The sequence below is a fragment of the Delphinus delphis genome, chromosome 13 (assembly GCF_949987515.2).
Source record: "Delphinus delphis chromosome 13, mDelDel1.2, whole genome shotgun sequence".
Taxonomy (NCBI): Eukaryota; Metazoa; Chordata; class Mammalia; order Artiodactyla; family Delphinidae; genus Delphinus; species Delphinus delphis.
The window spans coordinates 38773549-38800518 of NC_082695.1; the positions used below are offsets into that span (position 1 = coordinate 38773549).

Below are 26970 nucleotides of genomic sequence, written 5' to 3' on the forward strand. Positions count from 1 at the left end.
GAGCAGGTGTAAGAGGGCCCTGTTAATGATGGGTAAGCTTGAGAGAGACCTGGTCAGATTTTTCAAAAGTATATCCAGTGCCCTAGAGGAAGATGGACTTGAGGGAGGTGAGGCTAGAGAAGGGAGGTGAGGCTAGAGAAGGAAGCCTCGTAGGGACTTCATGCAACTAGGGGATCCAGGAAACAGGCAGCCAGCTCTTATGGGGGTTTGCCTTCTCTCCCTCTTTTTCATATTTCCCTCTTCATTCACAGCTTTGAGGCAAGTTTTCCTCTTCCCCTTTCCTCTTCCTCTTCCTCCTCCTTTCTTTTGTTTTGTACTTTTTATTTTGAAATGATTTTAGACTCACAAGAAGTAGCATAAATAGTACAGAGTCCTCTCTAACCTTCCCCCAGCTTCCCCCATCAGTATCATCTCTTATAGCTTTAGGAAATTATCAAAATCAGGAAACTGACATTGGTACAAAACTGGCAGCCAGGCTACAGGTTTCATTCAGCTTTCACCGGTATTTGCATGTGTGTGTGTGTGTGTGTGTGTGTGTGTGTGTGTGTGTGTGTTCTATGCAGTTTTATCTCACATGCATATCTGGATGACCACCGCCCTAATCAAGGTGACCCCACCAGGGACCTCCTTGTGCTGCACCTTCTCTTTCCCCCTTTCCCTCTTCCACCCCATCCTGAAGGCCATTCTAATGCACTAAGCTAGAGCATTCAAACTGCTGCTGACTCATAAAGAAAAAAAAGACCCTTCTTGGCACACTTAAGTCCTCTGAGTTTCTCTTCCTTACTATGAATAGGTCACGTCTACCTCCCTGGAGAGCATGCGTGTGGGGGGAGACCCTGTGCTTTGGGCCAGAAGCAGGACTGTTCTTATCCCCTGGAGGGTTCAGAGTCCTGCTGGCTCCTGAGACTGAGGGCGGGGGCTCTTCTTGCCTCTACTTTACGAGATTTCTTAAATCCTCAGCAGAGGACAGAATTGAGGCTTGGTCAAAAGTGGATACGGTGATTTTAAACATATACTAAAGGTGCACAAGAAGTAGATATACGGTCTAATACACTTTCATTTTGTAGACTTTAAATATTGTTCTATATTTCTTTGAAAAGGTCCATTCTTTCCCAAATGATGAATCGCTAATTCAGCAATAGCCTCTCATCCTCACTCAGTGTAGTATCTATTTGAAGTTCATAAACATCACTTTTATGCAGACTGAACTCACCATAGGTGCATTTTGGAGATTTATATATAAAGCATATATTTCAATATCCAGTAGCAGGTGTAGTGAAAAAAAGGGATTATAATATTGGTGATGTCATATATTAGCTTAGATTTAGAAGAGTCTTTTCATATCATCTGGTATAATTTTTAACTTAATTTACAAATTGCTTCTCCAAAGCTCTGATCTTCATGGACATCCAGGAATAGAAACCCACTGGTTCACATGCAGCAGGTTCTTCCGTGTTAGACAGCTTGAATTGTTGGTGCATTTTCCTTTTTTTTTTGGTCCAAAATCTACTATCATATGCATTTCATTTATTGGTTATAGTTCATCCTCTCAAACTACTCAGAATAAATGTAATCCCCTTTTCACACACTGTCTTGTTGGGTTTGAGAGCAGTTCTTGTGTTTCCTGGAAGCCTTCTCCTTCTAGTATAAACACCTTCACTTCCTTTCACTGGTCCTTACAGGCCTTGTTTCCCATACTCTTGCCATCCCATCACTTCCTCAGGAAGTACTCTCGTTTACCCATGTCAGTCTTAAAATGTGGCATCCACATTTTGTCTGTTATCACACAAAGGAAAACAACAGCACAGTTTGACAGACCAAACTATGTAAACCACATGTAGGATATTAAATACTTTCAACAGTTTCCTGCTTTTGTGATGTAAAAATGTCTGCATTTAATTCTCCCTACAAACCCTGTAAGAAAATTAGTCAAATGAACACTTCCTCCATATAGTAAGCACTTAATAAAGGTTCACTTTCATTATTATTACTAATGTAAAAGGACTAACACTATATATTTTAAAAACAGCAAAAAGAGCCCCCCCAAACAAAACCCCCAAACAACCACAAAGTCACACATCAAAAGGCATGAATATAGGGAAAAGTGAGAACCTAGAACAATAAGGCAATTTCCCACACCTTTTTTTTTCTATTGAAATATAATTGGCGAATGTCCTGGTGGTCCCGTGGTTAGGATTTGGCGCTTTCACTGCCGGGGCCTGGGTTCGACCCCTGGTCGGGGAACTAAGATCCTGCAATAAATAAATAAATAAATAAAATTAAAATTAAAAAAAGAAATATAATTGACATATAACATTGTGTAAATTTAAGGTGTACAATGTGTTACTTTGATACATTTATGTATTGTAATATGATTGCCGTTGGAGTGAAAATTAGCACCTCTCTCATGTTACATAATTGTCATTTCTTTTTCGTGACTGGAATAATTAAGTTCTAGTCTCTTAGCAAGTTTTCTGATTATACGATATTCTCTCTTTGGTTTTGTTTATTTATTTTTATTTATATATTTATTTATTTAACATCTTTATTGGAGTATAATTGCTTTACAATGGTGTGTTAGTTTCTGCTTTATAACAAAGTGAATCAGCTATACATATACATATATCCCCATATCTCCTCCCTGTTGCGTCTCCCTCCCACCCTCCCTATCCCACCCCTCTAGGTGGTCACAAAGCACCGAGCTGATCTCCCTGCGCTATGCAGCTGCTTCCCACTAGCTATCTATTTTACATTTGGTAGTGTATATATGTCCATGCCACTCTCTCACTTCGTTCCAGCTTACCCTTCCCCCTCCCTGTGTCCTCGAGTCCATTCTCTACGTCTGTGTCTTTATTCCTGTCCTGCCCCTAGGTTCTTCATAACCACTTTTTTTTTTTTTTTTAGATTCCATATATATGTGTTAGCAGACAGTATTTATTTTTCTCTTTCTGACTTACTTATGACAGACTCTAGGTCCATCCACCTCACTATGGGTAACTCAGTTTCATTTCTTTTTATGGCTGAGTAATATTCCATTGTATATACGTGCCACATCTTCTTTATCCATTCATCTGTCGATGGACACTTAGGTTGCTTCCATGTCCAAAAATATGGAATGCTTCACGAATTTGCATGTCATTCTTGTGCAGGGGCCATGCTAATCTTCTCTGTATCATTCCAATTTTTTAGTATATGTGCTGCTGAAGTGAACACTTTGGTTTTGTTTAGACTAGAGTCTGTCCCATTTATTTGTTATTATACTAATGACAATCTTTTTACTTCCAAGCTTTAAAATTACTTATGTCCATTTGTTCATGTTTCATTTCTTACTGTTTTTGTCTCCTAATTTCTTATACTTTTAAAATGAAATTTATTCCTATATATATATATATATATAATATTTCTATAGTATTCTAGAAGATGCATTTAATTTGGCATTGGTTTTATTCAGATTGTTGATTTTGTTGGCTTTCTTTCATTGAATTAGTTTTTCCCCGTTTGTCTTACCCTTCCCTCTCTAGTGGTTTTAAGATTTCCTCCACCTGTTCTCTGGGGCCCCCTGCCCAGATCCAGGCTTATAATGGTTTTTCAGAACTTTGGTCCTGCAGTGATTTGGGGCTATTACAGGGCTGGTCACAGAACAGGCAGGCAGCTTGGCTCAGTTCGTGGTGGTGAGGAATCTGTTCTATATCCATGTCCTTTTGTCCTCCTGGGGCTGTAACTTGCTCAAAGCTTCAGCACGGGCAGTAGTATGCACCAAACGTTTTCTTTTTCTTCCTCTCTTCTTTTCACTAGTGGAGGTGACCTTACCCTACTCTGTCCCCAACAATGGGGAGCATAGCTGTGAATTCCTTGCCTGGGGCCTGTTGCTTCAGCCCTGCTCCCTCCTTTGCATTGATGATCCATTTCATTGCTTTATGCTTGGGCTTAGGAATTACATGAGAGCCTTTGTAGACTGCTTCAGGTGATATATAATAACCGCTGCCCCAGACCCACCTGCCGGTATCTCTCATCTGGACGTTTTGTGAGGGCTTCCCAGTAGGTCTCCACTGGTTCCTGTTTGTTCCTATGATCCATTTTCCATTAAAAATGCACATGGAAAAATGATGTTCCTCTAACTTAAAATCATCTTGACATCGTCTTGCTCTAAAGTTCAAAATCTAAGCGTACTTCACAAGGCCTTGTAAGATCCAGCCCTGCCTCTGTTCCAGCTCTGTTTGTGCACTTGCCCTTGGATCAGGCATATCAGCTCACCTTTCACCTCCTGGAACCACTGGTCTTCAACATATCTTGGAGCCTTCACGTAGGCCTCCCCTCTGCTTGAAATCCTCTCTCCTCAACTGCATCCTCACCCCTGTCCTCCTGGTTAAATCCTCTTTATCTCAGATCTCAACTGGGATGTCTCGTCCTCAAGGAGACGTTTCCAACTCCCCCTTCACCCCCCAGCTTGGGTGAGTTTTATATACCCTCAAGGGGCCCTATACTTTTTCTTTAACTAAGCTCACCTTTTTATTGGTAGAACTTATTCACATTTATTTTGTGATTTTTTTTTTTTTAAAGAAGATGTTGGGGGTAGGAGTTTATTAATTAATTAATTAATGCTGTGTTGGGACTTCGTTTCTGTGCGAGGGCTTTCTCTAGTTGTGGCAAGCGGGGGCCACTCTTCATCGCGGTGCGCGGGCCTCTCACTATCGCGGCCTCTCTTGTTGCGGAGCACAGGCTCCAGACGCACAGGCTCAGTAGTTGTGGCTTATGGGCCTAGTTGCTCCGTGGCATGTAGGATCCTCCCAGACCAGGGCTCGAACCTATGTCCCCCGCATTAGTAGGCAGATTCTCAACCACTGCGCCACCAGGGAAGCCCTATTTTGTGATTTTTAATGTTGAGGATTTTATATTTACATTTTATTATTTTAACTTGAGGATATTTTTATTATAGCCCCAGCACCACGTGTGGATTATAACTCACTACAGACTCATGAATGAAGCATGAGGGAATTTCCTGATGGTCCAGTGGTTAAGACTCCACACTTCCACTGCAGAGGGGCACGGGTTCGATCCCAGGTCAGGGAACTAAGATCCCACATGCCTTGGGGCAAATAAGCCCTCGCGCCACAACTACTGAGCCCACGTGCCTCAACTAGAGAGCCTGCGTGCTGCAAACTACAGAGCCCACAGGCCCTGGAGCCCATGCCACAACTAGAGAGAAGCCCGTGTGCTGCAACAAAGAGCCCACACGCCACAATAAAAGATCCTGCATGCCTCAACAAAGATCCCGCGTGCCTCAACTAAGACCCGATGCAGACAAAAATAAAAATAAAATAATAATAAATCTTAAAAAAAAAAAAAAAAAGATAGTGCAGTGTGGCCAGAAAAACCATGAAGCCTGAGCTCTCCAAGCCCCCATGTGGTCTGACTCCTGTTTCCTCTCTCACCTCACCCACCACTGTCCCCCTCACTCACTCTGCTTGAGCCCCACTGGCTTCCTTGGGTCCTAAGCAAATCCAAAAACGAGCAAGGAGAATTCCATTAGGCTCACGAATTTTCCTCTTTGGTTCAATGCTCTGCCTTCCGGCCACCCACATGCTCTAGGCAAGCGTCCCCGGCTCTGCTAGGTGCGGGTACCCCCTACCCCAGGCTCTGCCAAGTGACCCTGCCCCCAGGGGCTTTGGGTCATTGCAGCTCAGCCTGTTGAAACCACAGTGGTGGCTCCACCCTTTGGAACCAAGATGGAGGCAGCCCCGGTGACCCGAGTCACCTCTGGGGTCATTCTTCTCTTCTCTTGAAGAGCAGCGAACATTCGCAGCCCTGTTGTGCAGTCCTGTGGGATCCAAGAAATCCAGCAGCCTTCTTTCATTTCATCTTTCGTTTCCCTCTCCCTGGTCTTGGCAGTGTTTCTGCTGGTATAATCCCGTCTCTTCTGGGCTTCTTCTGAGGCAGTGGATTAAATTTGTGGTTCATACCCATATTAATCTCCTTATCAAAGAGTGAGTGTTTCAGCCACACCCTTAGGGTTCTCTTCAGAACACGTTCTTCTCATTTTTTGCAATATGAACAGGCTGAGAATTTTCCAAATCTTCAAGTTCTCGTTCTTCTTGGCTTAAATTTTCCTCAATTTCTCCCTCTCCTCTTGCATTTTACTGTAAGTGGTAAGGGGAAACCACTGCGAAGCCTTCTAAACTTTGCTTAGAAATCGCCTCAGCTAAATATCCAGTCCGATCGCTTGCTTACAAGTTCTACCTTCCACAAAACACTAGAACACAATTCAGCCGAGTTCTTAGCCGCTTTATCACAAGGGTGGCCTTTTCTCCAGTTCCAATAACATGTTCCTCCTTTCCATCTGAGACCTCACCAGAGTGGCTTTTTGGGTCCACATTTCCGCCAACATTCTTTCTCTGTTCTCTGAGATGATGGAGACAGTCTCTCCAGTGCCCCTGTTTTCTTTCTGAGCCCTCATCAGCATTGCCTTTGAGGTCCATCTTTCTACCAATGGTCCCTTCATGGAAATGTAGGCTTTCTCTCACATGCGCCTCGAAACTCCTCCAGCCTCTACCCGTTTCCCAGTCCCGAAGCCTCTTCCACATGGTAGGTATTTGTTACAGCATCCTCCCCCCACTCCACGGTACCCAAATCAAGTCTGCTTGGGCTGTCATAACAAAATAGCACCAATGGGTGGCTTAAACAACAGAAATGTATTTTCTCACAGTTCTGGCCTCTGGAAAGTCCAAGCTCGAGTTTCCGTCAGGGCTCAGTTTCTGGAGAAGGCTGTCTTCCTGCTTGGCAGGTGGCCAATCCCTGTTTTATTCTCCTCCGTAGCACTGAGCACCGACCAGTATTCCATATGCTTCACTTGCTTGTTGTATTCCTGCTCCGGGAGAGGAAGTGCCAGGAGGGCAGAGCCCTGCGTCTGAGTTCACTGATGGATCCGCAGTGCCTAGAGCAGGCCTGGCACATGGCAGGAGCCATAGGTATCTGTATGTATTTGTCAAAGTGAAGGAATGAGTTGCCGCCCATTTTGTGTGTGTGTGTGTGTGTGTGTGTGTGTGTGTGTGTGTGTGTGTGCAATAAAATAAGGAATCTTACTTAATATTTACTTTGTTCTTACTGATGAGGAAAGCAAACCTTGTCACACCTGCTTTACATCTAAGATTTTTCTTTTTCTCTTCCTCCCCCTTCTTCATGATTTTAAATATTCCAGTTGGTTTTTGTTTCTAGAAGCCTAACAGACATTTCTTCTGGATATGCATTTGGTTTTATGTTCCTGAGATGCTCCTCTCGAGAAAACACATATTCCTGGTTCTCTCATTATATGTCTTAAAATGGTACTGAGTGACAGGCATGTCCTAGTGCGGATAACATTCAAATCCTAGAAAAGTATCCCATTGCAGGTGGCAGATAGCGTTACTGAAGTGGGAATCCTTGCGGCGGTAGACATTTAGTTAAAACGTACTAATGAAAGGATAGGAAGATAGTGTGTCTTGCAGCAGCTTTTGTGGTCAGAACCGCTGCGTGTTTGAGGCTTACATCCAAGTGCCAGCGAAGCCACCCTCAGCCCCAGCCTGTGGGCGGAGTCTCATCCCGGGCCTGCCTGCACCCCCTCCCTCCTACACTCCGCGGGTGGCTGGTGACAGACGCACATCTCCAGGCTCTGGCAGGTCCAAGTGGGAGAGTCTGTTTGCACAGGTGCGCCCCACAGCCCAGAGTTGAAATTTAGCTCATGGTGTGTCCCTGAACAGAAAAGCTAAATTTCTTTTGTAATGAATAAAAATCTCCCCCTAAAATATTGAAACAGGTCATAGAGCATTTGACATATTTGGATCCAAGGATGTTCTTGCCTTCCATTGTCACATGAAGGTTTCTTCCTGCTTCAGACAGAAACGGATGATAATAATCGTTTTTTGAATCTGTTATGTAGTTTGAAGTATTTAGGGATTGAGAAAAAAACCTAAAACAAACCAAAATTTTCTTCCTTCCCAAGCTTACTTTTAGAAGAGCCCCCCAAATCACAGACGTTCCTTGATAGTAAAAAAGGATCTGAGTAAATGGCCTTACCTATATTGCCAGTTCAGATTCTGCCTTTGTTGAATTGTACATTTATATTACTATTATTATTTTTTACTATTTTCATCGCTCACAGTATCTTTAGTCCCAGGTCTTAGAAGAATTGACGCATGAAGAGATTTCTGATTGCTGGTACCCAGGCTTAATCAACACAGAAATGCAGCAGTGTGTGATGGTTCGAAGAAAATCCTTCCCGAGTCAGCGTGGCAGTCGAACTTTTAAAATTCATGTTATAAACACATGTCGCTTTTGATGTGCCAGGCCTTTTAAAAAGGTTTAAACTGTCAATATTCATTTAGTCCTTATAAAAATTCTACACACTGGATATTTACATTGACCTCCTTCTTCAGTGGAGGGATGGTTTGGGTGTCCTGTTAGCAAGTGGCAGAATTAGGATCCGAACCCAGGCAGCCTGAGCTCTTCCCCACTTCCGGCTTGTGGTGGGTGACCTCGGGTCACATACATTCTCCCCCTTCGTGGGAAGCTGAGGTCCGACACTGCACCCTTCCTCCTGGCACAGCGACATACGGGCTTGGTCGCTTTCCCCTCTCCTGACATCACCTGTCACATGCTTGAGGGAAAGGGCGCTGCTCTCCTTGGCTGGGACTGAGCCTTGCTCGTAGCTCCTTCAGGTCACTTGGGAGTTCTCTGAGTTCCAGGGTTTCAGTCCCTCCTCCTACACAGCAAGCCTGTCAACCTGAATGCTTGTTCTCTCGATGGAACGTTTTCAAATATCCCTCCCTTGGGATGGGAGGCGAAACTCTTACCTTTTACCTGGTTGGGATTCCTGGACCCAGCGTGTGCACGAGCCACTCAGTAAAGTAGGTGTTGGGAGCTGGTACCACAAAGAGCTGGTACTCTTTGTGACGGGAATAGATAACGTGACGTAATCCCCTCACATCCCAAACAGAACAGGCTGTACTGTTTTAGAAATAGCACCCACCTCGGGACTTCCCTGGTGGCGCGGTGGTTAGGAATCCTCCTGCCAGTGCAGGGGACACGAGTTTGAGCCCTGGTCTGGGATGACCCCACGTGCCGCGGAGCAACTAAGCCCACGCGCCACAACAACTGAGCCTGTGCTCTAGAGCCTGTGAGCCACAGCTACTGAGCCCACGTGCCACAACTACTGTAGCCCGTGCGCCTAGAGGTCACGCTCCGCAACAAGAGAAGCCACCGCAATGAGAAGCCTGCGCACCACAATGAAGAGTAGCCCCTGCTCTCTGCAACTAGAGAAAGCCTGAGGGCAGCAACGAAGACCCAACACAGCCAAAAATAAAAAAAGTAATAAAATAAATTTATTTAAAAAAAAAAGAAATAGCACCCACCTCTTAATCAGTTATTTTAGGGTCTGTGCATCCTGAGCTGTCACCAGGAACCTCCTGAACTTCAGGGGTGACTGAAGGTGTCTGGAGAAGCAGTGTCAGTGCACAGGGTCGGGGGGTGGGGAGGCACCCAGAGGTCTGGGTGGCCCATCATGTGCTCTAAATAGCAACCAGTCAGGCTCGAGCTCTTTTCATTGAATGCGCTTTGTCATTTCTAATCAGCTCAAAAGAGGATGAGGCATATTCTCCAGGGAGGTGAACTCCAGGCCGTTCTGGAGATAAACCCATGGGAGTTTTTATGATAACGTCTAAATCGTCCAACAGGAAATTCAAAGAGAGATGACTCATCCAGCGAGTGGTCCTGCCCTGAGTGTCTGAGGACAGTCCTTCTGCCTTGACCTCTGCACAAGCCATCCTGCTGGTTTTCCATGTGGGTACGAAGGAGGTGTGGTCTGCAGTGGCTTCTTGCAGGTATTATGTCCCATGCCCTCAGGGGACTAAAAATAAGTGATTAGAATAACGTGGGTCTCAAAACTGAGCCGGGAGCCAGCATGACTGAGGGAGAGTTGGGGGGTGTGGGGAGAGAAGAGCTGGCATCCAGCTGGGTGGCTTTGGGAAGCGCTCAGCATCCTCCTCTGCAGGCAGACATGGCTTCGGTGAGACACTTCACTTGTTTTTGTTTTTTGGCCGCACTGCGGGACACGTGGGATCTTAGTTCCCCAACCAGGGACCAAACCCACGCGCCCTGCAGTGGAAGTGTGGAGTCTTAACAACTGGACCTCCAGGGAAGTCCCTCACTTGGTTTTCATAGCAGCCTTTCCTGCCAACCTCACGCTATCAGATGAGGTGATCTTATGAAAGGACAAGGGAAGACATAAAGCAGTATCTACATGTGCATGGAAGGTGTGGGTGTCATTTATTTCATTAGTTGAGTTTAGGATTACTTTGCCCCTACTTTGCCACTGACTTCCTGGCTTATTGGCAAAACTCTTCTTTTGCTTACTTGAAAATAAATATGACCATGCATGCTCCACCTTGCTCAAAAGAGTATCCACAGTGAACCTAAAACTGCTCTAAAAAATGTCTACAAAAAAAAAGTGTCCGCTTATTATTAGCTTCATTCATTCATTCATTCATTCATTCAATCATCAGATTTGCTTGTGGCTTGGCAGTTCCTGAGAGTGGTAAGGCCCTAGAAGATTGTATTATTCAATGGAGAGGAATATAAAGATAATTACAGTAGTGAGCAATGTCATAGTGGAGTTGTGTGCACACTCCTATGGGACACACAAAACTTGTACACTAATGTTCACAACATTATCCATAATAGTCAAAAAGTGGAAACAACCCAAATGTCCATCAACTGATGGATGGATGAATGAAACGTGGTATATCCATACAATGGAATATTATCCAGCAATTAAAAAAATGAAGCACTGATGTATGTGTAACATGAATAGACCTTACAAACAAGAAAAGAAGCTAGTCAAAAAAGATACTGTATGATTCCACATATTCTGTGATCCCACTTCTATTGAACTATCCACAATAGGCAAGTCGATAGAGACAGAAAGTAGAATAGTGGTTGCCTAGGGCTGGGCAGAGGAAGGAGGGGTGACTGCTAATGAGTATAAGGTTTATTTTATGGGTCATGAAAGTGTTTTCAAATTAGATTGTGATGATAGTTGTATAACTGTGAATACACTGAAAACCATTGAGTGGTACACTTTAAATGGTTAAATTTATGGTATGTGAATTTTATCTTAATAAAGCTGTTAGAAAATGCTATGTAAATATAGGGAAGGAGAGATTAATTTTGATTCAATATCCGATATCCAGATATCCAAAGTCTTCAAGTTGAAGGAATGTTCGAATCAGCTCTTGAGGAGGAAGTTTCCCAAGTGGAAAAGTGTGGGACAAGCATTCTGAACAGAGGCAGTGTGACTGCAAAGGCATGGAGGAATGAAAAGGAACGGCACCTCTGAGGAGCAGCGAGAAGGCTGGAGTGGCTGGAGTGGAGGCCAGAGTGGCGGGTGGTGGCGGCAGATGAGGCAGGAAGGGTAGGATGGGGCTAGACTGTGGAGGGCATTTCGTGTGTGACCAGGAGCTGGGCACTCTTGTTCATGGTGCAAAGTCACTGAAGGGTTTTAGTGATGAGCGCATCGTGATCAGATTTAAGTTGTAGAGCACAATGGAGAGGATGGTTTGTGGTGGAGTAGAAACAGACAGACAGTTACATAGTTTTTGTTGTCATCCAGGCAGAAAATAATAAAATCTTGGACTAATACAGTGTGAGTGAAATGGATTCAAGTCATCTTTGGGAGATAGAATGCTCAGGACATAAAGCCCAACCCTTTTGGAGTGAGGAGAAGGAGGGGAAGGGGGGAGGAGGAGAGGAAGAAGACATGAAGTAAGGTAGCCCGGGTGATCGGGTGGGCAGTAGTACCGTTAGACAGAAGCAGAATGCAGCAGACAGGGAGCAGATTTGGGAATATAGATCAAGAGTTCAGGTTTAGAGGTGTTAAGTTTGAGGACACTTTGAGACATCTCGGTACAGATGCTCAGAGGGCAGTAGGGAATGATCACAATCATTATGAATCAAAGAAAACCTTCCATCCAGTGGTTGTCTGCTACATATAACCCACTCTATAGGTACTTTATATAAATATTTCTGGTCATAATAAGCAGTGTCTACAGAAATACGTGGAACATCGCTTCCATTTTATACACAGAGTGAGAAATAGAGAGGTACTCTGGAAATAGAGATTCTGGAAACTTTGGACGTATACATTTGTTTTCTGAAAACTGAGAGAATCATTCACCATTAAAAAGCAGTTTCCAAGCTTGTCAGTGAAGGCCTGGCTGCTACATTTGGGGAATTACCTGAGTGGTAGACAGTGGGGGAGGGGTGTTGGTGTGACACCCCTCCTTTTCCCAGGACTATAATTCCATCTCCACTGGACATGTATCCCCCAGAGAAAGAAAGCAATACATTGTCTACAGTAGTGAGTTGGGAGTCCAGACCCATGAGATGGAAGGTGGAAGGAGAGACATGAAATACAAACACTTTCCTTCTGTTTTTGGATCAGTATCCAGAAGAGTTTAGTGACATGGAAGGCTCATTCTTTTATTTGTAAGAGCCCTTGGGTGAAATATAGAAGAGTGAATCTGATATTTTAAATTCCAGGAGATCCCTGAAACCTCCCATTATCTTCCTTTACTTAACATTTATTTTAAATTGATTCAACATTACGGAAAAGATGGGATTTGAGTAGGGAGAGTAAACCCTTCAACAATAACTTTGCTCCCAAATAATATTTCTTTTCTGGCTATCGTGACTGCCTTCAAGAAAATAAGTAGAATCTGGCCAAGACCGTGACAAGGAAGAAAGCCAACAGAGAAAAGGAAGCGTTTGTGGGGGGAGCTAGTGGCTGAGAGAACAGGGAGGATTCTGGAGGCTGAAGGCTCTGAGACGATGACCTCCCGCCATGGCCCTGGGCACCCACCATTCTCTTCCAGGAGTCTGTACCTGGTAGATATTTCACAAAGCTCTAATCGTCCTCATGTCACCTAGCAGAACTGCCTAACTGATGACAATCTGGTACCCATTGGTCAGGAGCAGAAAAACTCACTATTTGGAAAGAGAACAAAGTTCTTAAGGATCAGAAGAGACTTCTCTAGTTACTCCTCTGATGATCTGAGTTGACTAGACCAGGACTTGAAATGGCAGTAAGTGGCAATTTAGAGAGTCCCAGTCTGAAATCTCCTCCTGCCTTTCCTTCTCCACAGTCCTGCCCTGATGTTTTTCTTTTTCTGTTTCTGTCGCAGTGTTTGAGTGCTGTCATTTTTGCCAACTGTATAAGTTTTCTATTGCTGCTATAACCAATTACCCCAAACATAGTACCTTAAAACAAAACCCACTTATTATCTCGTAGGTCTGTAAGTCATGAGTGTAGGTGGGCTCCACTGGGCTTTGCCGAAATCAGATGTCAGCTGGCTGGGCTCCTGTCTGGAGGCTCTGGGGAAGATTCTGCTTCCAAGCTGAAAATTCAAGTTGTTGGCAGGATCCAGTTACTTGTGGTTGTAGGACTGAGGTCCATTTCCTTGCGGTTGATCAACCCAGGCCACTCTCTGCCCCTAGGGGCTGCTTGCCTTCCTTTGCAGGTGGTCTTCTTCATCTTGGAACCAACAATGGTGCATTCCTTCTCATGCTTTAATCCCTCTGTCTTCTTCCACCATCTTCTTTTGCCACCAGCTGGAGAAAGTTCATTGCTTTCATGGGCCCATGTGACTAGAATAGAACAACCTGGATTATCTCCCCCTTTTAAGGTCAACAATACCATGTAATATAACATGATATGATCATCCATCACATTCCCATGTTCTGGACATTTGTGTGTGGAATCTTGGGGGCTGTTCCTAAAAATCCTGTGTACCACACCAACCAGTGGAGTGAAATCAGCTGAGATGAACCAGCCAAAGCAGCATGGGGAGGTGTGCCTTTTTAACTCCAGCCATAAGAAAGGAAAACTGAGAATCATCTATGTTCATCTGGTGACAGAGTGGAACTGCTTCATTATCACAGGGTTCCATTTAAGTACTTACCTGGTTTAGCAACTTCAAGAAAGTTTAGTAGTTCTTTCAAATTTCAAAAAAGGTGACTGGCCTAGAGGTGAATTTTCCTTCTTTTTGGATTATTTACATATTTGTTTGTTTTCTGCTAAGCTCTCAGCTCTCTCTCTTTTTTTTTTTTTTGCGGTACGCGGACCTCTCACTGTTGTGGCCTCTCCCGTTGCGGAGCACAGGCTCTGGACGTGCAGGCTCAGCGGCCATGGCTCACTGGCCCAGCCGCTCCGCGGCATGTGGGATCTTCCCAGACCGGGGCATGAACCCGTGTCCGCTGCATCGGCAGGCGGACTCTCAACCCCTGCGCCACCAGGGAAGCCCTCAGGTCTCTTTTTAAACCTTGCTTTTGCTAAATGAAAGCACAGTATAAGTCATGTTATGGAAAGTTAATTTTTTTTGTCAAACAATATGGAACCAGACAATAAAATTCAGGAAAGGGGCCTGTTTAAAACTCATGGCCTTGTCTAAACCTCTAAGTGTCAATAAACAGCTTCCCAAGCAGGTGGGACATCGTTTGCCTGGCTATGGTGAAAGGGCCTGGTGTCCTTCAGGGGACCATGGATACCTGGTCTCTGCAGTCACATTCTATTAATGCCTCATTAGACCAGCTATTCAAGTCCTTGTCTTTACATGTTATGTGTTTGGTGAGGGGAGAGACAGATGCCAGTTTCCCAAGAGGGAAAAAAAAAGCAACTGGAAAAAAGGAAATGGCAGATCGTTAAAGAGATAGCTTTTGTTTCAATTTTCCCTCCTTTGTTTTCTTTTTCAGCCCTCTGTGAATTACCGTACTTTCCCTTTTGGTATTTTGGGCCATAGATCTCTGCGTTAATCTGAGCTCCATTTTTTTTCTTTTCCCTAATATTCATCTGGAAAATACCCTCACACCTGACAGCCTTGTTCTAGTGAGACCCACTGTCCGTTTCCAGATTGATTTACTGAGGGAGAGTGACGTGATCCCATGGCTGGAGTCCCATACTGGAATCCAGGAAAGCTGGGCCCTTTTCCCAGGCCCGTTCACCACGCCTTTGCAGCGCCTCGAGGTCCCCGCTAACCTGCACTGCGCCTGCCTGCGTGTGCGCGGGTGATAACTGCAGATAAGCAAAGGGCAGCCTTTGTCGGGCCATGGTTCCCAGCTCTGCCATGAACTGGCTGCATGACCTTGGGCTCAACCAGCGTTCCTATTTCTGAGCCTCGGTTTGCTCTTTTGTAAACTGGGGGAGAGGAGCCAGTAGATGACAAATATTATATGGAGTTGTGCATTTCAGCCTTGGTGGGCCTCACAGGGCAGGCGGGGTGTGGCCAGTGGCCCTTTAGGACAAGGCAGGGCTGGGCAGGAGTGGGAAGGGATCGAGCTGTGTTGTCAAGGATGAGCCATCCTGCTCTGTTCCTGTTTTCTTGTTGTTTGGGGTAATATGAGGGGACCCTGGCTGCAGCCTCGGGTGTCTCCAGACTCAAGCAGGCCCGTGGAGGAGTGTGGCTGTCAGAGCAGAGAGGAGCAAAGCCACAGCAGCGGGTAGGGGATAGGCTCAGTGACGCAGGTGAAGACACCCATTTATAGGTCTGGGACCTGGGGGTCTTTGAGGGGGACAGCGCCTCACTGTGGCGCCCTGTCCTGCTACTTTCCCAAATGTTATCCATGCATTTTTGCTTCTAGCACTGAGATTTTAAAAAATATAAGGTGAGATAAAGGGGCACTGGACTTGGACTCAGAACAATGGGATCTTGGATTTGAGTTTTGCTTTTTCCAATTCCATGACCTCGGCTAATTGCCTTAACTTCGGTGCCCCAGTTTCCTCATCTGTAAGGTGAGCATAATGCTACCAGCCCTGCCTATTTCTCTGGTTTGCTGTGAAGTCACCACACATGGGTGCATTGTGTAGGCTTTAAAGTGTGTGCTATCATAATTTGGCTTTTGTTTTCCTGTAGGACATTTTAAGGACAAGCTAAATGAAAGTGGCAGTTGGGTGTAGACACTGGAAGACCTTGGCGTGTTCTCTGTCCTCTGAGGGAACAAGGTCAAATGAACAAGTAGCTGAGAATGAAGAGGGTGTTCAGAGGGGCCCACCCCTTCCTCCTTGATTTCTCCTACTAATGGACATCTATGTTTCCACTCAGAATTCCCATTCATTTGTCAGGTACAAGGCCAGATACCAAAATAGCACTTGTGTAGGGCTGGAACTATTAGGGCCCAATCATTTCTGGGCTTTACTTCTTTCTCTCAACTCCACCTCTCTCAGAGTGTCTGCAGACGTGTCAAGGATGTAGTACAGGCTGGGTGATGGTGCTCAGAGACGGTCCAAACATTACACATGGAGACAAGAATTTCAGAGATGTTCCAGGGCACGGGTGCAGGCTTCACCCGTGCATGCAGATCACCTAGTGCCAGCATCAGTGGGGGCTGAAACGTTCCCCACATGCAGGGGACCAGCTTACGCACGCAAAGGAGGCCAATTCGACAGATGTTCAACTTCAAATGAAGAATTTCGAATACATTTCTGTACCTGTAATGGATGTCGTGGGTCAGCAGTTTAAAATACATCACTTACACTAACTAGTATATTCTCTTTTGTAAACACACAGGGGTTTTCTAATAGACATTGCGGTTGAGTTTCATGTTTTTTGATTAACAGCTGCATCTAAATAATGTCAGGACCACTGAAAATGTCACTTTGAGAAGGTACAGCGGCCCGGAGGACAGGCACAGACTATAGGCCACCTCTTACTTTCTGTTCTTTCCAGTTGTGTGGCCTCAGCAAGCCAGCAGCCTTCTCAGTTTCCATTCCCTCGTCCTGTCCTCAAAGTGGGGGAGATTATACTGAATTTAGGGGTCACTGTCATGGGTCAAGATAATGTGTGAAAAGAGCTGAACCTGGGTCCAATGGTGATAGAAATTCGAAATGTGGAAGCTTTTGTGGTGTTTATGATTTAGCATTGTAAGCTACTGTCTGAATTTTTCCCTTCTTATGTGGAATATGATGGACAGATTTAGTAGAACTTCTATGATTTTGTTTACTTAGTATCTTAGCTGATTTCCCTCTGGTGCTTTGCCTTAGAAATTATCCATAAAATAAAAGGAATAAAACAAACCAGTAAAATTTGTATTATGTGCCAGGTAAGCTGCACATTCTACGTGTGGAAAAAATTAATACTCAACAGACCGCAGGCGGTGGGTGCCACGGCCGTCCCGCTTTGCAGATGAGAGGACTGTGTCTTGGAGAGAGTGGGTCACTTGAGCAGGGCCACGCGGCTAGTGGGGCAGAGCTAGGACTCAGAGGACGGTTTTAGGACACCAGAGGCCACATTCTCAGTCCCTAAACTTTACTGACTCTACTCAAAAGCTGCCTGTTATTGGAACCTCCTGCTTCAGGGCAGTTGCTAAGGTTGCCATGGCCACACAGGGACTGGGGGAAAGTTTGGGGAGATGCCAGAAAGGAGTGGGAGCTGTCAGTTTTGTGGGATCCACTTCTGGTCTTTTTCCTCCTTCTCTCTCATGGCTCAACTGCCACCCCATTCCCCCAGCAGATGCCCTGTCCTTGGCATGCGTCCTCTTACCTGTATTCCATATCCATCTCCAAACACCTTCTCTTGGTCTCTTTTGGTGGCACTATCTTGCTCCTCGGAGCCTAGGTGACTTCCAGTTATCTTAAAGTCAACTCAAGCCCAAGAGTCTCACGATGGTGCCTACGGTGACCTCCCCTCCTCTTCTCATCTCTCGTCTTCCCTCAGTCTCCACAAGCACATCCCCTCGGGTGCCCTCTGTGGACTCAGCCCATCCCACCTTTGTGCCTTCTCCAGGCAGCTCTGGGCCTGCGCTGGGTGCTGACAGCTCCATTGGCCATAGGGGAGGACACCTTGGCAGCCCTGCAGTCATGCGCCAAGACATAGCCCAGAGGTGGCACTGCTGATGGAAAATCCAGAAGTGTTTTTATTCACTCATGTATTCATTTCTCCATTCAACAATTTTTTTTTAAAATTGAATACCAGGTGCTGGGAACAAAACAGATACTCAGACATAAGCCTGCCCTCACAGTTCAGTGGAGGGGACAGACTCAGAAACAAAGAGTGACAGGTCGGTGGGATTAGTTGGTGTGGTAGCATCACACTGTCACCGGGAGTGCGTAGAAGGGAATCAAGGAGGATGAGCTCGAGGACTGGGGATTTCAGGTGGAGGGGCCAGAGCATATAAAGACTGAGAGGCAAGAGGGAGCCGGTGCTTTCACAGAAATACACGTAAAGCACGGTGAGTGGAACAGACTGTGTGTGGAGAACAATGGCAAAAATCTGACTCATTCTGAGAGCCTCGCCGGCCACCATCAGCTCACACTCGAGTGGAATAGCTGAGACTTCACGGCCAGTACTTACAGAGGTGTGGGCACGGCTGAAAGGAGCCTGTAAGGTTTGAGGACACACCCTGGGGCTAGCATGCGTAGAAAGGAAGTGATGTTACCACTTCTGGCTGAAGGGGCAGGAGGAGGAAAGAGTTATTAAAACCCCAAGAAAGCTGGGAGACTTCCCTAGTTGTCCAGTGGTTTAGACTGTGTGCTTCCACTGCAGGGCACACGGGTTTGATCCCTGGTCGGGGAACTAAGATCCCACATGACACACAGCATGGCCAAACAAACAAAACAAACAAAAAAATCCAGGGCAGCTATAGCTACGAGCCTCGGAGAAGGCGGCCGGATAAGAGTTGGGGACTTTGGTAAAAGAACGCAGCCACTGCCAGCACACAGCCTGGCAGGGAGATACAGAGCAGGTGAAGAAAGACGGAGAGTTTTCTGAAGGGCGGCAGAAAACAGCCAGCATGGCAGACGTCAAGCTCGTCTCCTGTTTCTATCCCAGCTCCCATTTATTGCCTGCATCACAGACAACACACCTCATTCTGCAAAGGATTGGGCCAGTGTGCAGCAGAAACACACAATGAAGAAATAAAATTCAAAAACAGAATCCAGCCCACAGAAAACACAAAGCCCAAGTATAAGGAATGGGAGAAGAAGGCTGGATAATAAAACAAATATGCGGAGATTATGCGGACTTACAGAGTCAGTGCTGTTGAGCCAGAAATATGAGTCTGAGCTTCCCGGTGGCCACATTTTGGAGGGAGATGAGGTCAGTTACATAGTTTTCCTTGTCCAAGAGGTTAAAGCCTACCAGTTGGTAGTGGAAGTCTGATTTTTCCTGGACCTTAGCATGAATACGAGTTTTCTCCATGGGGCAGTGTGATTTAAGCAGACTGTGACCCTAAGAAAATACCTCCAGCAAACGCAGTCGGTGCCGCACATCCGTGCCGTTCGCTGGTTGTGTTGAGCTCACTAGTGCTCACAGATGGCGTCCAATCCGTGCCTCTCACTGGATTTCATGCTCCTCGAGATCAGGGACCACAGTTCGGGTGTCTTTGCTACCTCCCGTTACCATAATCTTTTGAATTTAATCTAGTGAAAATATTTTGAGTATTAACTTTTCTTCTGTCATTGCAGAAATAGTTTCTTATACACTGTGGAGAATAACTAGACCTAGCACAGCCAACTCCCTAGTCCTCTGAACAGACTCCCGAGAAGCAGTGCTCTGGGGTTCAAGGTACAGTGGAGAGTTGGTGTAGGTATTTCTGAAGCGCTGTCATCCTCGTGGAACCACGCACTGAGAGGGAGAAACAGCAGTTCATCCAGTTCTCAGCTCAGCCTGAATGAGGTGTATCTGAGACCAGTGATGCTTAGCATTTGGGGGTCAAAGACTCTTTTGAAAAGATAATAAAAACTAAGGACTCTTTCCCCAGAAAAAGACAAAGGTACACAATTTTGATTTCCGCTTCAGGGAATTCACAGACTTCTGGGAGCCCAACCATGGATTCCAGTTTAGAATCTCTGGTTTAAACTCTGGGCCTCATATTTTGTAGAAGGGATTTTTCTTCCGGACACTCTGTGGCCCCTTTAGTGACAGGGACAAAGTGATATCCAGGCAGCAAGTTCATCCTATAGGGGCTGAGAGGAGTGGGCCAATTACATAATCAGCCTCTTACTTCCCTCACACACACAAATATTCTACAGTAGCACACAATAAATATGACACATGGAATATTATTCAGCCATGAAAAGGAAGGAAATTCTGACACACGCTACAACAGGGATGAACCTTGAGGACATGATGCTGAGTGAAATAAGCCATTCAGGAAAGGAGAAACACTGTAGGATTCTACTTATGATTCTCTAGGTAGCTAGAGGAGTCAAATTCAAAACGACTGAAAGTAGAATGGTGGTTGCCAGGGGTGGCGGGGAGGAACTGGGGAGTTAGTGTTTCATGGCGATAGAGTTTCAGTTGTGCAAGATGAAAAAAGTTCTGGGGTAGGATGGTGGTGACGGTTGCACAACAGTGTGAATGTACTTAATGCCACTGAACTGTGCACTTGAAAATGGTTAAGATGGCAAATTTTATATTATGTGTATTTTACCACAATTGTAAAAAATCAGGCAAGAGTTGAAAACACAGGAGCCTGAAGATGGAGTGTGCAGCCTCAGGTGTGTGTGGAGTGGAGAGGCCTGGTCTCACCTGCTAGCTTTGGGTGACCATGGAACCTCTCCACCAAAAAAAAACAGTCGCTGGGAGGCAACTCAGCTCTCTCTGCTGCCTGCTGGGCTCCCTGAGCTGTGGTGGGTGGTCGTGGCATTGAACACCAGCACGAGGAGGACCTTGACTTGCTTTGGGATGCTTCTGCTGGAAACTTTGGACTCGTTGTTGCAGAATTTTATTTCAGTCCTCCACCTTGTTGCTGACATAGAGTTTTCCTATACGAGGATGGCTCGTGATCACCTTCTATTTCCTAAGGCTGTGCACGTAATTTCTAAAGGAAAACTGTGGCTGCATAAATGATTCACCATTCAGGAACTCTTCATTTTATAGCACCTATCTTTTTTATAACAGGAAGTAAATATGCGTTGCTAAGCTACTATGTCCACCAAAAAAAAAAAAAAAATCACACAGTAGATTCTGTTGTGCTCTTTGTGTTGATGATTCCTCTATGTTAATTCAGTCCTTTTGGGAATGAAATTGGGTCATTTGTAGAGAGGTGGATGGGTCTAGAGACTGTCATACAGAGTGAAGTAAGTCAGAAAGAGGAAAACAAATATTGTATATTAACGCATGTATGTGGAACCTAGAAAAATGGTACAGATGAACCGGTTTGCAGGGCAGAAATATTCAGTCCTTCTGTTCTTGACCTCCTTTACCTAAAGTTAATTAGAGTTTGGCCCTAGTGTACTTGGGGTAAACAGAAAAAAACAAAAAAAGGCCTAAATCATAATTTCCCATGAGAAAACAGTGGGTTTCTTTAAACTTTCTCAAAGGAATTTAAAAAGCACTTATTGGCCCCTATTTTCAGTTCTGCACCTATCTGTCATCTATCTATCTATCTGTCTATCTATCCATCTATCATCTATCTATCTATCATCTCTTTATCTATCTCTCATCTATCTATCAATCTATGGTTCAAAGACCTTGCACACATCAGACTTAATCATATTATTGCAAAGGAAAGAAATACAGAAATTTTAGGGGTTTCAAGTACGTCTTTTTTTTTTTTGTAGTACGCGGGCCTCTCACTGTTGTGGCCTCTCCCGTTGCGGAGCGCAGGCACCGGACGCGCAGGCTCAGCGGCCATGGCTCACGGGCCCAGCTGCTCCGCGGCATGTGGGATCTTCCCGGACCGGGGCACGAACCCGTGTCCCCTGCATTGGCAGGCGGACTCTCAACCACTGCGCCACCAGGGAAGCCCTCAAGTAGGTCTTTTGACCCCCTGGGGTTGGGGCATCAGTGCTGTACCTCTGAGAAGTATAAGGCAGGTAGGGATCATTTTAAGATGTAGTTTAAGGGATTTAGATCAAAGGAAAGGAAGAACTGCATGTCAGTTATCCCATTTCCCCAAGATGGAGATCTCAAAATAAAAATGGATATCATTGTCCACAACAGATGCCCTGACCCTCAAGGCCATGGGAGCATCCTGCTGTAATGGAATCATTCCTTCTGTGTATTTAATTTACATGAGCTCAAATACGCATAAGTTTGAGTGAGGAGGGACCTGACAACTAGGCTTTCCAGTCCCACAGGAAGACAGGATGGGGACAGAGGAATTTGCTATTTCGCAACTGGGCTTTCTTACATGCTCTCTGTGCAAACATCTCCTCCTGCTGAGTGTGATTCTAGCAGTTTTTCTTCCCGTACAGCATGGCTTCCAGACGTAAGTCATCACCTTCATCTGAAGCCAGTGGTCAGTTTCAACTCACAGTGCAAGAGCTGGCTGTGCTGAGATTTCAGGAGATGGGATGGCCCTCTCCAATGTGATTCAGTGTAACAGGGGTCATAAAGATTGGCAAGAGAAAAGTCAAGCTGTGGTATCAAGTACTGAAATGTTTGTTAAGGAGACAAGTCAAATATATAGAAGACTTTGGTGAAGACTGAAACAGCATTGGACTTGTGTCTAGAGAGCCTGGACCATGAGTTGTGTCTCTGAATTACAACGCAGGTTCTAACTTCCTGCCCAAGAGGTACAGATTTCTGATGAAAAGGAATTTCCAAGAGTAATTTTGACTCTACATGCTTTTCACCAGTATCCTCCCTTCTGACCCTAACTCTTATGGAAATTATAATGGTTAAGAGCCTGAACTTTGGGGTCAGATGTCAAATTCTAAATCCCAGCTCCAACGACAACTAACATTAATTTGACTAAGCCTCAGTTTCCTCAAATGTAATACTATTCTTACCTAACAGGGTAGTTCTGTGGATTAAGTGAGACAGTCCACGTGAAGCACTCAGCACCTGCCTTTAATAAGTAATGCAATAGATGTTTACTCTGATTATTCAGGAAGCAGAAGCAATCCCATGCATTGGCTATGTGCCACTGATTTGTGGGAAGAACAAAGGACTGGTTCTGTGCTCTGGATCCAAAGCAACGAAAAAGTTTCAAAAACATATTTGTTTTTTACTCTTTCGTCTGCTATGTTCTCTATACCTGACTTCTAAACAATTTAAATATACATGTTTCCTATGCAACTATTCACACAATGGATTCGGTGAATATTTGTTGAGCACCTACTGTGTGCCAAGTTAGGGGCTGGCAATGCAGAGGGAAGGCAGTCTGAACAGGGGGGAGGGGATGGACACATAAACTGGGAGTGATGAGCCAGCGTAGGGAATGGAGTGATGGGGGTACCTGAATGGATTGAGGTGCAGAAAGTGGTGAATGGATTAAGGAGGGTTTCTGGGTTGAGAAAGGCATCAAGGTAAGAAACAGTAGGGAACGTTGGGGCAACCACAAGGAAGTCAGGTTGCCAGAGTGGAAATCTGTGCCAATCTGCGAATGGTGGGAAGAGGCTGATCCTGGAGACGTTCCTGCTCCACCAGGGCCCTTTAACCTTCACCATGAAGGCTGTGGGGAGCCACTGATTGACTATATATTCTCATCAAGATGGATCATTCTGTGTGGAGGACGGATTGTAGGGGGAGACCTGAGGTGAGGGTCTGCGGACAGGACCACTGTGGCCACGGGAGAGAGCGCTGGGGAGGGGACGTGGGTAGTTGCCCTGGGGAAGGAGAGAGGCAGGGCCACAGAGAAGTGAATACTAGGTGAACTCAGCAGGACTTGTGATTGCTGGGGTGCAAGCGAGGGGAAGGAAGAGCTGGGGGCGACACCCAACCGTCTAGTGTAAACAACTGAGAAAATGGCGGTGCCACCCACTGAGATATTTTTAAAATAAAAAAGGAAGAACATGTTTTGAGGGGGGAAGATGATTTTGCTCCTTTTGAAAGAACTTCCTAGACCTTACAGTCTAGGAAGATAGTGATTCAAGTGTGCTTTTCTTTCATTACATCTGGAATTCAATAATCGAAAAAATTATTTGTAATAACAAAATCTTCAGAAAGCATGTCTAAACAGGAAGTTGCATAGTCGTATACTCTCAGCCAGAATCAAGCAATATCCAAGCTTAAATGACCTTCATGATTTATCATTGGCAGGGGGAGAATCTTTGAAAAAATATTAAGAGGGAGGCTGGATAAAGGAAAACCAAATACAGTAATACTAGTTAAAAAAATATAAAAATCCTGATTCAGATATTTTCCACCTTTTCTCTGACATTTAATTATATGCATTTCAACCTCTCTCTTCCTCCCCCCGCCCCGCCCCCATTATCCTGTGATGAAGATTCTAGAATAACTGGTGAATAGCAAAAAATGAAGTCAGTAGAAGGAAGAGGAAGAAATAGAGCTTGGATAATCCATAAACTGACAGTTCACCTACTTACATCAGATAGAGGTTGGAGTACCTAGTATGCAAGACTGGGAGAAGTTAAGAAAGAATCTAAGGATATAGCCACAAGTGAGCGAACCTATGGACTCAAACCCTTGTGTTTCTCTGCGTGGGTGAGCTCCATAAACTGCCTACGTGTCTTTCGAATTTCATTTCTTTTAGATTTAGTCATCTTATTTTGGGGGTGGGTTCTGAATAGTAGTGAGAGACCGTTTTGCCCCCAAATCTGGTTAAATAAGAAACTGAGAGCAGGATGGAAAAGATGCATACACGGGCCTTTGCTGGACATGGGTCGTCCAGCAGCGCCAGGCCAGCACACAAAGGACTTCTTAGAGCTATCACTTGACAAAGTGCCAGGGAGAGGGCTGACGTCAGCGGGGAGAGGGCCGTGGGTGGGTGTCCCCCGGACGACTTCCTGCCCTTCCTCTCCCTGCCAGAACCTGTAATCCCTGACCGGGCAATTCCAGCTCTGGGTGTTTCTTAAGCAACTAGAGCAGGTCCTGCCAGTGTGAGGGGTTGCCACCTTTTATAAATTGTGTTCCGGGGCGGCTGCTCGTGACTCTTTCTCGTGATTCAGTGTCGCTGCCTCACCTGTGCCTTTGATTTCTCCCTCCTCCATGTAACCCTCACGTCTCTCTGTGTAGTTACAGCACCTAGAAAATGCAGTGGTGTTTTCTGATTGGCTGCTCTGCGAAGTGGAGCCCTTTCTTAGTTAAGTGCTGTCACATTCTCCAGTGGTTTCTCAGGTCTGTGTCTTACTGCCCAACGATGCGGGGAGGTTTTTGGGACGGGGAAGAAATCTGTCCGCTGCTTCCTCTATAAGCATCTTCCTCACCTCCGTCTCCCTTCCCTCCAGCCACACACGCAGCAGGTAGTCAGCAAATGCTGTGGACGGTAAAGCGGTGCCTCCAATATGGGTATCTCCAGTTAAAAAATGAAAAAGTCGTATGTCAAAGGACTGAACATAAAGTTTCTATGAGAAATGAAACCAAGCCCCTCCCCCTCAGAGGAGGCCTTGGCAATACTCACAGAAAGGACATAACAGTGACTCTCGGTAAGTGCTTGCTATGCACCAGGCACCGCTCTGGACCCTTTACGTGTATCATCACATAGTCCTCAACATAATCTGCTTATTATTATCCTCATTTTACAAAGGAGGAAACAGAGGCACAGAAAGTTTAAATTACTTGCCCAAGATCGGAATCAGATTTCAAGTTCAGGCAGTTTGACTCCAGAATCACTGTTACATTGCTCTTTGTGTCCCATTTAAATGTTTCCACCGACAAGATCATTCTCCTCTCATTTCTCCTAGAAGATTTATAGTTTCATTGTACATTTCTATCGACAGCCATCAGGAATAGATTTTTGTGTCTGGTGTGAGGCCAAAATGGATTTTCCCCTTTGGGATCCCTGATCGATAGCACACTATTTATTAAAAAGACCCATCCATCATCTTCCTACTCTGTGGTAAGGTCACCTTTGTCATAAGTCAGGTGACCTTATACATATGACCAGGTTTTAGGTTCTCTATTCTGTTCTATCGCTCTATTTATCTTTGTGCTGAAATTACATTGTCTTAATTACTATAGCTTAATATTTCTTTCTTCCTTAAAAAATTAATTAATTTATTTTGGCTGCATTGCGTCTTCATTGCTGCGTGCGGCCTTTCTCTAGTTGCGGTGAGTGGGGCTGCTCTTCGTTGCGGTGCACCGGCTTCTCATTGCGGTGGCTTCTCTTGTTGCGGAGCACAGGCTCTAGGCGTGCGGGCTTCAGTAGCTGTGGCACACCGGCTCAGTAGTTATGGCTTGTGGGCTCTAGAGCACAGGCTCAGTAGTTGTGGCTCACGGGCTTAGTTGCTCTGCAGCATGTGGGATCTTCCTGGACCAGGACTCGAACCTGTGTCCCCTGCACTGGCAGGCAGATTCTTAACCACTGTGCCACCAGGGAAGCCCCATTTGCTGTAGCTTTTTAAAAAAGATACTTAGTTAAGATTTTTACAGATATTTAGTTAAGTTTCCTCTATCCCTAGTAAGTGAAGACATAAAATTATTCACAAATGGGTGTTGAATTTTATCAAATGGTATTTCTACATCTATTGAAATGATCATGGTGTTTCTTCTTCATTCTGTTAATTGGTGAATTATGTTGATTGAATTTTCTGTATTACTTTTAAAAATTGTGGTAACGTATACTTAACACAAGATTGACAATTTTAACCATTTTTAGGTGTATAATTCAGTGACATTAAGTACCTTCCCAATGTTGTGCACTATTCAATTCCAGAATGTTTTCGGCATCTTGAACAAAAACGCTGTGCCCATTAAATAATAAATTCTCATTCCCCTCTTCCCTCAGCCCTGGTAACCTCTATTTTACTTTCTGTCCATATGAATTTGATTACTCTGGGTTTCTCATGTAAATGAAATCATACAATATTTGTCCTCTTGTCTGGCCTATTTCACTTAGCATAGCGTCCCCAGGGTTATCTATGTTGTAACATGTGTCAGAATTTCATTCCTTTTTTTTTTTTTTTTTTTAGAATTTCATTCCTTTTTAAGGCTGAATAATACTCTCTTGCATGCATATACTACATTTTGTTTATTCATTCATCTGTTGATGGATTTTTGGATTGTTTATATCTTTTGACTGTTGTGAATAATGCTACTATAAACA

General features: G+C 44.9%; 1 non-coding gene across 1 annotated transcript; it reads right to left on the reverse strand.

Annotated features, from left to right (window-relative positions):
* Positions 1–3104: 3104 nt before the first annotated feature.
* LOC132436692 (U6 spliceosomal RNA) lies at positions 3105–3213 on the reverse strand. Its single transcript, XR_009521845.1, has one exon. It is a non-coding gene; the product is annotated as a U6 spliceosomal RNA (small nuclear RNA).
* Between the last annotated feature and the right edge of the window lie 23757 nt (positions 3214–26970).